This window comes from Macaca nemestrina, chromosome 2 (assembly GCF_043159975.1).
Source record: "Macaca nemestrina isolate mMacNem1 chromosome 2, mMacNem.hap1, whole genome shotgun sequence".
In the NCBI taxonomy this organism is placed as follows: Eukaryota; Metazoa; Chordata; class Mammalia; order Primates; family Cercopithecidae; genus Macaca; species Macaca nemestrina.
The window spans coordinates 37,864,583-37,877,289 of NC_092126.1; positions in this window are offsets into that span (position 1 = coordinate 37,864,583).

The following is a 12,707-nucleotide window of genomic DNA, read 5'->3' on the forward strand; positions in this document are numbered from 1 at the left end:
CCTTACATGCATGAAATCTCTTCCTCACCGTAATCTTGTGAAGTAGTAGCAGGTAATTTATTGTTCCCAATTTTGGATGAGGAAACTGAGAGACAAAGGCCCTTCACAGATCACACAAAGGTGGAGTCAGGATTTTGACTCGGGCAACCTGACTCCTTGCTCTTAACCACTTACCCCAGTGGGTCTCACACTTGAGTATGCATTGGTATCACCTAGAAGTATTGTTAAAACAAAGATCATAGGCCCCACCTTTGGGCTCCTGATTCAGCAGGTCTAGAGTGGAACTAGAGAACATGCACTTCTCACAAGTTTCCAGGTGCTGCTGATACTGCTGGTCCAGGGACCATGCTTTGAGAACCACTGTATTACCCCAGCCTACCTTCCTGAGAATTAGTGATAATAGACATAAAGCTCCTGCTTCAGGAAATCATAGTGATCAGGGTTCTTGAGATACCCAGAAAGAAGGGAATGAACCCTCACACTTTTGGCATGAAGTGATGGGAGAGGCTGGTTCCCATCTAGTGTCTCCTCCACTGGCACATTTAGCTTCAGGGGGCTTTACTCACACCTTCAAAGAAGCTCCGTGGGGAGAATACTGTCAGTGAGACCCCCAATGCTCTAAATTTCAGCTACATATGCTGCCTCATCATCTCACAGAAGACTAAATCCAATTTGGACCCTTACTTACACTTACTTACTTACTTACACTTTGCACAATGGTCAGTGGCCCATGGCCCTGAGAGCCAGGTTAAAGAGATGGAACCTGCAGCCATGCTGTGCAGCCCAGAGCGTGAGCTAAAAGGGGACTGCTCAGCCAGCACACCTGCAGCCACTGGGAGTCAGGTGGGCAGAGGTCACATGGGGGCAGGTGGGAGGTGTTTAATTAATGTTCCCAGGTCAAGGGTAATGGAAATGGAGGTGATTTGTGGAGAATTCTTGGAGATTATGCCCCACCTTTCCACACCCTCTCCCTGTCCCTTCCAGCACTCAAAGACATGAATGACTGTAGAGAGGCAGATAAATCGACAGATTGTATGTTTATTGTATCACCTGGGTGATACATTCATACACTACTGAAATTATGTGCTTCTTTCCACCTTCCACCTCTCCATATGTCTCCTTCCCACCACGTTACATGTGGAGCCAGGCCACTGGATTCTTGCCAAGGCCACCTGGGATAATGGAATTAAATGAGAACACAAAGTTTTTCTTAACCGTGCACTTACGCAGAGAGCAGAGAAACCAGTGAGGGTTGAGGAATAGGACTTTAGGAATATCGGAGGGCAGGAAGACTGAGACATACAGCAGGAAGAAGAGAATTTACAAAGTATCAGTTAAAATGAAAGGTTCTAACAGTTCCCTGGCATTCTAAGAAGGCCTTTTGGCCTTTTGGAGGAGCCTGGGAATCCATCATCTTTTCAGAAATATTAGTGACTCTGGCACCAACTGGCTGAGGGCATGGTGAGGTCCCTGTCAGTGAAGCAAGGGGGAAGACACAGCCATGATGGGGATCAGCCACAAAGAGGCACCATCCAGAGCACTCCAAGGACACGCAGTGCTAAAAGAGAGCTTATGATTCCTATCAGTGTGAGTTCTGCATTGGCTGAGACTTGCAGTCCATGTAGAAGTCATAGAGCCATTTCTGAAGTGGCGAGAGGTTTTGTATTGTCCAAGATATCATTGGGACATCGGGCAGGGGCACAGTAGAGGGGAATCCCTGAGGTCACAGAAAGGTGGTCAAAAGAGGAAGGGTATGTCTGGATCACACTGGAAGGTCATTCCAGTTGACTGAGGTCCAATGGCAACTATGTTCACCACCAGGGAGTCTCCTGAGACCAGCCATTTCCAAATGAGAACAGTTATACAGAGGTCTGAGAACAAATTCTCAGTCCCTCTCAGAGAGTGCAAGCCCTGGTAGGGGGTGGGAGGATGTGTTCTGCAGACCTGATGAAGGGTGGATGGGATGGGTGGGCCTCCATCACTCACCGGGGAAAAAGGAGAGCCCTCCCTCCTGCATCCCGCCTGGGCTGGCCCTGTTATCACAGGTCCTTGAGGGGTTCTCATGCCACTGTGAGTCATGACTTAGCACATAGTATCCTAGCAGAACCTTGTGGTAATTCTCCAAATGAAAGTGGCCACAGGGCACATCCTACTCACCTATGTACCCAGCACTCAACACACTGTCTGACACATGGAAGATGCACAATAAATGTGTGGTGATTGAAATAAGTTTGAACTGAGAAAGTTTAACATGTCGTTATTTCACCTACAAAAGTCCATGACCTTAAAGAGCATGCTTTAAAATAAATTAATCCCTGGGTATTTGGTTGGAATCTTTCTCAATTACTCTAACTGCTATCAATCGTAGCCTATTCTAATTTTAGTTTTGTGAAGTTTAAAACGCTCCTTTTAAACCCTGTTTGAATCTTTAAAATAATGTCACAGTTTTCCCCAGAGCCCATGCCTGGGGTGAAGCAGCCTCCCACTGAGTGTCAGTCATTGTGCAAAGGCCTTGAGATGCAGGAATAAATTTGATGTTGTCCCTGGTACAATGGCAGCAAATTCAAAGGGCATTGCAGAGCAGAGCTGAAGGATGGCCCAACCCTCTGAGAGCAGAACCAGGGCTGTGTCCTGCTGGAGGATGTCTGACTGAGCAGAGAGGATGGGCAGCACTTCTCTGGCCAGTGAAACTTCATTGGTGTTTTGTACAACTCCCTCTACACACCTCGACTCTAAGGCTTTCTTCCAAGAGTTGTTTGTCCTTTCTAAAGCAACTATTACTTTAAGAATTCCTGTGGCCTCCCTTTCACCAGAAGAAAAAACATGTTGAAATAAGAAAACAAAACAAAATTTTGGGTAAATGAGCTACTTCTAAGCAACCGAGAAATACTCTTAAATGAGAGAAGTTCTCTTTACCCCAAGAAAACTTTGGTTTTTCTCTTCGGGTCTTATTTAAATTCATAAATGCATGTACATGAGCAACTGCTATACTCTGAAAATGGCTTTCTGACAGAATACAATGACAAGTAAATTTCAACTACAGTTTTTATAGCAGAACTCAATGTTGTAAATAACTCCAATGGGAAAATGAAGAGGGCTATGGAAGCATAGAGGCGGGCACTACCATTGTCCCAGGCAGTTAAAGAAGGCAACCCCAAGGTGGTCTGCTAAACTGGAACCTGAGGAATGGAAGGTGTTATCAAGTTGAGGGAGTGGTGTTAGTGGTGGAACTCAAATTGTAGATAGAAGGAACAGCAAGGGCTGAGGTTCAAAAGCCGGAGAGTACATGACGTGTTTGTGGGCTCACACACTGCTGGAGAGGCCGGAGAATCCCGTGCTCCCTCTGAGCAGCTGGACGGGTAGCAGGGGCTAGAACATGATAAGGAATCCAGGTATTACTCTGAGTGCAAGCTATGGAAAGTAGGTTGAAGCAAGGGAGTTATGTTTTATACAAATCACTCTGACCACAAAATAGAAAAGGGAATGGCAAAAGTCGATTCAGGGAGACTAGTTGAAAGGCTGGTGTAATAATCTCAGCAGATGCTGGCAGCGTGGGTGAAGGTGTAGAAGTAGCAGTGGGGATGGAGAAAGGTGGATTGATTCAAGAAATAAAAAGGAGGCGAGAGCAGAAGGGAAAGGGGGATTGGCTTTCAGGGGTGAGGGAGGGAAGAGTTGAGGATGACACTCCAAGTTTCTGATTTGGGAAAATGGGTGGATTTTGATACCATTCACTGACATAGAGAATACAAAAGGAGGAAGAAACTGTGGGAGAGGGGGACAATACGAATTCCAGTTGCCTGTGAACCATTGGATTTAGGGCTGCATCATTCAGCAAAGAAATTTGGTTTGAAGATACAGATTTGGGAGCCATCCTTTGTCTAGATGGTAATTAAAGCCACAGGGGTAGAGGAGTTTACTGCATGAGAATGTGAGCGGAGAGAAAAGTGAGCCCACATGGGGCCCTGAGAAACAACCATATTTAACCAATGTCCAGGCAAAGGAAGGCTCACAGAGGAGTCTGGACAGAGTCAGTACAGAAAAAGAGAAATCAGGAATGTGTGGTGTCCATAGAGCCAATGGGAAATATCTCAGGGAGGGAATGGTGGTCCCAATTCCCAGTGTTGCCAAAAAGGGTTACTATTAGGTAAGGATTAAAAACTGCCCATGACTTTAACCACAGGAAGGCCTGGGTGACCACGGTAAGAGCAGGTTCAGCAGAGAGGTGTTGGTAGAAGATGCTAGTTGAGTCGAGGAAAGAGAGAACATCACAGTCTTTCAAAAAGGGTGACTTTGAAGAGGAGAAGAAAAGGATGTAGCTGGAGGCGCTTTTCGGTGGTTGTTATTTTGTTATTTTTTAGTGGGAAAGACTTGACCATGTTTAAAAGCTAATGAAAAAGATTCCACAGAGAGAGAAAAAGAGAAAGAGGGTAATTGAGAAGGTCAGACCCCCAAGAAGGCAGGGAGTTCAGGTGGAGGGATGGTATGGCTTAAAGTGAAGCAATTCCAATTCAGTTTGGAGGATGAACAAAGGAAGCATGACATGAGTTCCTAGCAGAACTCAATCTCACCTTCCAATTTCTGTGTCACAGTCTAGGCATTTAGTTCCCACAGCCTCTCGTGATGAAGAGCCATGATTGAACTCACCCGCCTTGCCATGGCAATATGAGAATAATCAGGCAAACACACCCATTTCTAGTGAAATGGGAGAGTGGGCAATGAGAGGATCTAGTGAGAAAGGAAGATGAAAACATCACAGGCTCTTCTCCTGCTCAGAAGCCCTCGGTGGCTACCCAATGCCAGTTTCTGGTCATGCCCACCTCTCCAGGAAATGAAGGCTGCAGAAAGTGCCCCGTGTCTAAACTGTATGGCAAGAATGAACTGCCTCCAGTTCTGGGCAGCTAGTTCTCCTTTTGCTAGATTGCTGTGGCTCTGTGTTGACTCTTGGAGAGCTCCCTCACCCCCATGCTGAAGCAATTGCCTTCCGCCTCCAGCATACACTAGGAAAGGTCTGGATCCAGGAGGCTGAGCACACAAGCACCTAACCCTAAATGCCAGTGGAGTATGGCATGCCAACTGGACTTCTGTGTGATCATAGACACCTCAGGGATCTCTGGCCATAGGACGTTTCCAGAGAAGAAAATGCTGATTAGGACTCCTGTACCAAGTTTGGGTATAAGGCGACACTTAAACCTTACATTTACAAATGTAGACATTTCCAGCTGTCACCCTTATACCCAAACTTGGTACAAGAGCCCTAATCAGCATTGTCTTCCCTGAAAGTAAAGGGAGTCTTCTCTTCTTAGTGGAGTCTTACATTCTTCTTAGAATGTGAAGGGAATCTTTCTACCAGCTAATTAGAAGAGGTGCTCCTGGGTTGGGGGCTGAAATTATGGCCACTTGAGAAGTTCTCAAAAATAATAATCATAAATTAAATAATATAAATGGTAATAGCAATTGCCATTTTTTTTGAGTGCTTACTACAAGCCAGGCAAACTAATTACTTATACAACTGTTATTACACCCATTTTGAAAGTGAATTAACTAATGAGGTTCAGAGAAGTTCAAGTAGCTTGTTCTAGATCACACTGAAAAGCAAGGATTGGAACTGAGCCTATTTGCCTGAAGTGTGTTCTCTGAGTTACCAAGCTATACCCCCACCTGAGCCAGACGCCTTCCGGAAATTCCTACTGGCCACCTCAATCCTGCCGCACAGTGCAGGCAACTTATCTACACTCTGAGGCTTTATGTCTATAAAATGGGAATAATATTCAACACACAACGTTTTGCAAGGGTGAAATGAGGGGCCACACATAAATCACATGGTCTTGGTCCTGGTTGTTGGGAGTACTCAGTAAATGGTGGCTGGTATCAGTTTATTATCCTTCTAGTTATTTGGAAACATGATGTAAAAATAGAAAATGAATGGGTCCCTGAGGTTTGTTGTAAAAAGTCATCTTGCCTTCTGATAAAGGTCAATCCTTAACCTCCGTGGATGTGGGGGTTTTGTGAACTTCATGGTTACGTGTATCTGTCATTGTAATCATTTCTCCCCTTCGCATTGCATGTTTGCAGAGATTGGAGCTGAGCTTTGCCTTGCTCCTGGGTGGATTCCCAGGCTGCTTGCCATATTGGACCAAGGGCTAGATTCTGGAACTTCAATATGTTGTATAGGCACATTGCTTGCTCATTCACACAGGCCCATGGCTTTTCCTCCCTGCTACTAAGTCAAATATCCTCTTCTGATTAAAGTCCAATTTCTGGGCCTATCAGTCCATACGAAGAGATTTTTTCAGTTAAATAACTGTTCAGAGATTTTCTTGTGACTGCAATGTCATCCTTGGGGTCAATCTGTTAGGTTTCCAAAAGTGTGCTGAGTGCACCATCAGTGGGTGAGAGGGTTTCAGGACACATGTATCCACATCCTTTACACATTTATGTTAATATGCACTGGAGAAAAATATAGGTAGCACAAAAACATATACATTATTTCACACTAATTATAATGTTCCTTTAAAAATAAGTTTATGAAAGTAAAACTGGATATTGGTTTTAGGGAAATAATGGTAACTAAAAGATAGTACAATTAATGTGTGGATATGGTAAAATATTATAGAGGGAACTGAAAAATTGAAATGTGGAAACCTATGAATCCTTATCACCTGTGTCCCCATTTCCCACCACCACCCCTCTGGCACCCATCAAGGCTGTCACGGTCCCTGGTGGCCACTGCTCAAGCCCTGCCCTGTCCCACCTCCTCTCACCTGGCTGCTTCCTGGCTGTGCTTCAAGCCTCAGCTCTACTTGAAGGATCCCAGATTCCTCCCACTTGGGTTAGCTGCTTCTCCTCTTTGCCCACTACATTCTCTGTGCTTCTCACCATCACAGTGTTCAGCCCTCTGTATTAGCACGGTCTGTTCATGCATCTTTATCCCTGGGAGCTCCATCAAGCAAAGGAGCATGTCTTATTTGTGGCCGAATCTACTGGCCTGGGGCACTGTCTTCATACAATAAATCTGCTGAATAAATGAACTAATAACTGAATCCAGGCACCTTTGCCATCAGTCACTTCCAACTGAGGAAAGCAAAAGACCAAGCATGCTCATTGATTACATTGATTCTTCTTGAAGTTACTTCACCTCAGGCTCAAGGTTGGGCCACGTATATTTCAACTCTCTAGGACTCCGTGGACATAACCCTGATCACATGATTTCATTTGTGCTCTCTCTAAATGAAAATACAGCAGCTGGGCAGGGCACCTGGTGGTGGGTCTCCCTGTAGAATAGAGCAGATGGCACCAAGCCTTTCATCTATTTTGCTCAGGAAGGGGAGAGCTCCTCTGCCTATTGGTGACCTCTAGCCTTACTCACAGTCTGGTATTTTCCAAACGCAAAGTGCCTACTGCAACTTTGAAAGATATTCTCTCTGACATCCAATTTAACAATTAACAATTTTTTTATTGTTTTTTTCCCACCATGGGGCTCAGCTCCTGCTGAGATGTTTCACAGAGAGGGCAGTTTGCCAAGCATTAACTTGTCTGGCCCAGGGGGCATTACTGTACAGCTGATTTCATTTGAGTGAACATCATTCCTTTGGTCTTATTTGCAAACTGTCATATGCTACTGAGATTTAGTTAACTGTTTATGGTTCTGAAACTCATGGCTAGCCAGAGTACAGGAAAACTGAGCATCTCTTCCAGACTCTAGTGCAATAGATCTAACCCAGGAGATGGCAAAATATTTCCACTGAAGGCCAGATAGTTACTATATTAGGCTTTGTGGACCATATGGTCTGTTTTGCCACTATTCATCTCTGCTATTGTCCCGTGAAAGCAGTCTTTGACAATATTTAAATTGATGGGTGTGGCTGTGCTCCAATAAAACTTTATTTATTAAAACAGGTGGAGGGTGCGGTGGTATACGTGCCATAGTTTGCTGAGTCCTTGTGTAACTTAGTGATTAAGACCTCCTACTCTGTAATTGGGCCAACCCGGACATGACCTGCCTAAGGTGGACTGGAGGGGTTGTGGCTAGATTCAGAGAGCTTGGGGCAGACTTCAGGAACCTAAAATATTTGTAAAAGCCTCACCAGCTAAATCCTGATCCCTGGGGCTATCTAATCAACCTTATTAGGCCGTCCTTACCAGTGGGTCTTGCAGTCATTCTTGAACGCTGATTTCAGGAGAATCTTAGTGTACTGTAACATGGTTTACCACCACAGAAAGGTATAAACAAAGCAAGCCTCCCAGAATATAACATGAGTGGTGAAAAACGGATGGTTTGTGATCAGTGTTAAAAAGCCAGTGTTCCTGGACTAAAGCATCAGGAAAAGGAACCATCAGTAACTGTGGACTCTGATTTCTTGGCAAATGGTGAGACCTTCTCTGGAGAGTCAAGGGGAAAAGTAGAAACACATAAGCAGGTGACTCAGGAGAGTGCAGCCGTAGTGAAAGGCTGGAGGAGAGTCTTCAAAAGGAAATGTTACGTGTTTGTGTATTTGTAAATTATTTATTTGTATATTTGTTCATCCATTCATTCATAAGGCTTCACTAGATCCCTATAAATGCCAGGCACACCTTTACTGTAAGGGAGCTCACAGGCTAAAATTTCCCTAAAATTTTAAGGGAAATTAAAAACAACATGAGAGGTGCCACAATAGTGGCGGAATCCCAAGGGAGGGCTGCGGAGCTGGTTTGTGAGGGTTTGGGCCTTCTGGATTAGCGATCTGAAGGGAGGCAAGGTGGTCATTTCCAGACAACACCCAGCTGTTCGCCACACACAGGCAGCACCAGGTTTGCCCCTAGGAGAGGCTGGCTTGAGAACCTTGGCCCCAAGCTGCCATCACCCCCTTCTGCCCTCACCAGGGCCCATGTTGCTGGCTTTGATGGAAGTGCCTTGATGACCAGAGCCTGCCTGGTCCCCACCCTGGCTCCCAGGCTACCAGCCCACGTCTGTGGCCTCTGAGCCCCCAGAGTTTCCCTGAGCGCTGGGGAGAGATTTACTGCACTCCACACATGATGGGGAAGTCATCCCTTTTCCAGCCCATGATGAGAAGCAAGCATAATCAGCTGCCACACACATGTAATTAGAAGAAATAAGAGCAGTAAGAGGAAATTGGTTAAGTAAGCCCAAAATGACTTTTTTATAATGAAGAAATAAATCTCAGATAAAAGAAGCTAACTGAAGCCAGAGCACACACTATCTTTCCTTTTGCTGCACATCCTATTTTCAGAAGAGAAGCCAAGGTCACCTCACAATGTGGGGTTCCACCTCATCCAGACCATGGGGTTGGTGACTCTGCTACTGGGGCGCAGGTAGAGAGGGTTTTGCATGAATCCCATGTGCCCTAGTGCACTTCTGTAGACCCAGGCAGCTGTTTCTCTGATCCCAGGGTTCCCAATTGCATTCTTATCTCAGTCGTGTTCCCTGTGGCAGAATCTGCTTCCCTGGGCCGGGCCCTGTCTCCTCACCCCCCTTCCTCTAAATGTATTTGATGTAACTGCCCATTGGGCAGCTGCCCCTCATGCATGCTCACCGCCCCTCACTCCTCTCTGACTCCCTCCTCCTTTGCTCTGGGAAATTCTTTTCAGCTGTCAGTCCCACTTCTACGTTTCTATGGCAACCACAACCCCCAGCCTCATTGCCTTTCCCCACCTTGCATTTATCCCCACCCCCCTCATCCTTTTGCAAGTAGGATTTTCTAGGAAAGCTGCTGATAGACTGGGTTTCCAGTAATTTTCTTCATAAAATAAACAGTTAAGCAGAGGGAGTTGGGGGCAGCAGGACCAGCTGAGGGGGCCACTGGGAAACAGAGAGTTGAGAAAGCAAGCAGTACAGTGCAGTGCACATATGAAGCAAGAGTCCTGGGTGCAGCAGTTGACAGCCTCAAATCCACCTGGGCCTGCAGTACCGAGTGAGATGTGGAAGCCTCCCCCCAGGCATGCAGGGACAGAGGGCCAAGTGTTAGCACTGACTGGTGGCCATCACAGCTGCACAGCCAGGAAGGGGCAAGGCGGGCCAGGCCCCAGGGGAGGCATGCCTGCCAGGCTGCTCTGACACAGACCAAAGGGAGCGAGGACACGAGCTGCAACCCGCAGGGGAAATTATCCCAAATATCCTCATTACAAAGGCAAGTGCCTCTGAACCCATCAGCGCTTAACTGCCGGAAGTGCCCTCTCCTTGGGAGACAGGGCCATTTTACCAACTCTAATGGCCATTTACATCCATCCTAGTCCACTGAGAGTCACAGGCTTCTCTGGGTACTGCAGGCCGCCAAGCAGGTGTCAGGGAGAGGGCAGGTGCAGGAAAGTGATGGCCAACAGGAGGGCACATGGCTGGGGGCCAAGGAGGCAGGCCACTTAGCTGGAGGCAGTAAGCATGCAGGAGCTCAAAGAAGAGGGTAAATATTATTACATGCCTTTTTATAAATAAAAGAAATATGTTTTTGGCTGCTAATGACCTTCAAATTAGCAGCTTTTTCAGAAAACACTTATGTATTTTTAATTCCAAACATAGCTGAGTGTCAGTTGCAGCAGCAATGAAAGCAGCAGGGCAGCTGGGTAGTTTTAAATAAGAGGAAACCGAGATCATTATTTTTGAAACTGTCAGCTTTTACGCCTCTTAATGGATTCACTTTCTATCATCTCCCCCCACCCTGCTACGGTCTTTGAAGATTCCCAGGCATTCTCTGTGGGAGAGAGGAACAGAGGCACAGCCTTGTCATGTGGAAGGACCTGGGCTTTAGTTCCCACCTTGTCTATAAGGACATGACAGTAACTGGCAGGGAGACTTAGCACAAGGTGCTTCCAAAGAGCATGGGAGAGAAAAGAATTTCAGCCTGGGATACAGGGACTCCGGGTTTCTTTCTCTAGCCTGCTCCTGATTTTATGTTAGATAAAGAGATCAGTGACCTGAGAACATCTGAAGGAAGAATGGAGAGGACAATGACAAAGACAATGACAAAGACAATGAGGGAGAGAAGGAGACAGGTGGAAAAATGCTGTGAGAGGCTGAGAGGTAGGGAGGCTGAGCAAGCAATAGGGCTGCGCTTCTCAATGTGTGGGTCTCTGGCCAGCCGCAGCAGCAGCAGATTCATCTGAGAGCTCAGAAATGCAACTTCCCATGCCTCAACCCAGATGTACTGGATCAGAAACTCAGGGAGAGGACCCACAATCTGTGTTTTTATAAGCCTTTCAGGTGATTCTTATGCTCACCAAAGTATGAGGACCACTGAGCAGAGGAATCGTGGCAGAGAGAGGAAGAGAGGAGTCAATGGCAATGGAGAAGGAGGAGAACAAGAGAGAAGATAAATGTGGGGATGAGTCAGTGGGGCGCCAGACCTCTAGCCCTCCACACATACACTCCACATTGTTTTGGAACCATCAGCCCTCAGGGATCTGTTCCACTGACACTGGCACTCAGTCTCACCATGTGGAGCCTCTCTTTACCAGTGGGTTCCTAGCAGAGCTGACCTCTAAGTCGCCAGTGACCCCTAGCTATACCAGGCTTCTTCCAACACAGGGAGAGGGTGCAACGTCATTTCACTAGTCTGAAAAAATGGGGTTTGTGCTCCTCTTTTGCTCATGTGGACTGCTGAGCAGCCTTTTTCACTGCGTACTTCACTTTTATTTACAGCTACCAGAAAGATCAGCTGCCAGGTTGAATTTTAGATAAAAGTTGAGCTCTTTTCCAAGCTGTTGGGCCAGTGGACAAACAGCAAAAAATATTGCCTATTTGGTCATGGAGCGCCTAGCACTTAAAGCATGATTGGCCCTAAGTTAACAATGATTGTCAAAGTTAACAAATATATGCCTTCTATAAATCTAGCCAACAGACCTTTATCAAGTTTCTACTTTGTGCAGAGGTAACTCTGGCCTGATGGCTGCCTCCTTGGTGAAGACTGGGGGTAAGGACCCTTGCTGAGAGGCCCCGACATCACCCAGACCTCAGACTGGTACTCACTTTCTCCAAAGACTCTGATCTTCTCAAGTCCCATGACCAAATAGGAAATATTCTTGCTGTTTGTCCACTGGCCTGCTTGTCCACAGCCACTCTGGAAATGTGAAAACATCTTAAGGAGGTTCCTGGGACTATTCTGATCTTAACACGGCTAAGTAAAACGATTCGTTTGACGATATTTATTTATTAGGGACTCTAAGCCACCTGGAAACAGGCACTATTTTCAGGTATTTGGGATTCGTCACTAAACAAAACACAGATCTAGGTCCACAGTAGGATTTAGTAAGGAGCACAGATCACTAATACTAAATGTAATTCATAAATTATCTAGTACCTTTGAAGGTGAAAAGTACAGAGAAAGAAGAAAAGTTGAAGAGTGGGGAAGAGTTGTTTCGAATTAAATTAAGGTGATCGGACAGAACTCACTGAGGAGGTGGGATCTGAGCAATTTGAAGTAAAGGGAGTGAGCCATGATGGAAGAGTCTTTCAGGCAGAAGCTGCTGGAGCTATCACCTGGTGTATTCAAAGAATAGCAAGTCGATTTTCCATTTGCTATCGAATTTAAGCCTCATCATGCCCTAATGTACTAGATATTATTACTAGCATTTTACGAATGTAAAAACTGAGGCTTAGGAAGGCTGCTTGGGTTGGCAAAGGCTGTCCAAATAGTGTGTGGCAGAGTTGATATTCCAATCCTGACTGAACCGATCCTAAAACACATATTATTTTTTTAAAACACACCTTGCTTCCTAGT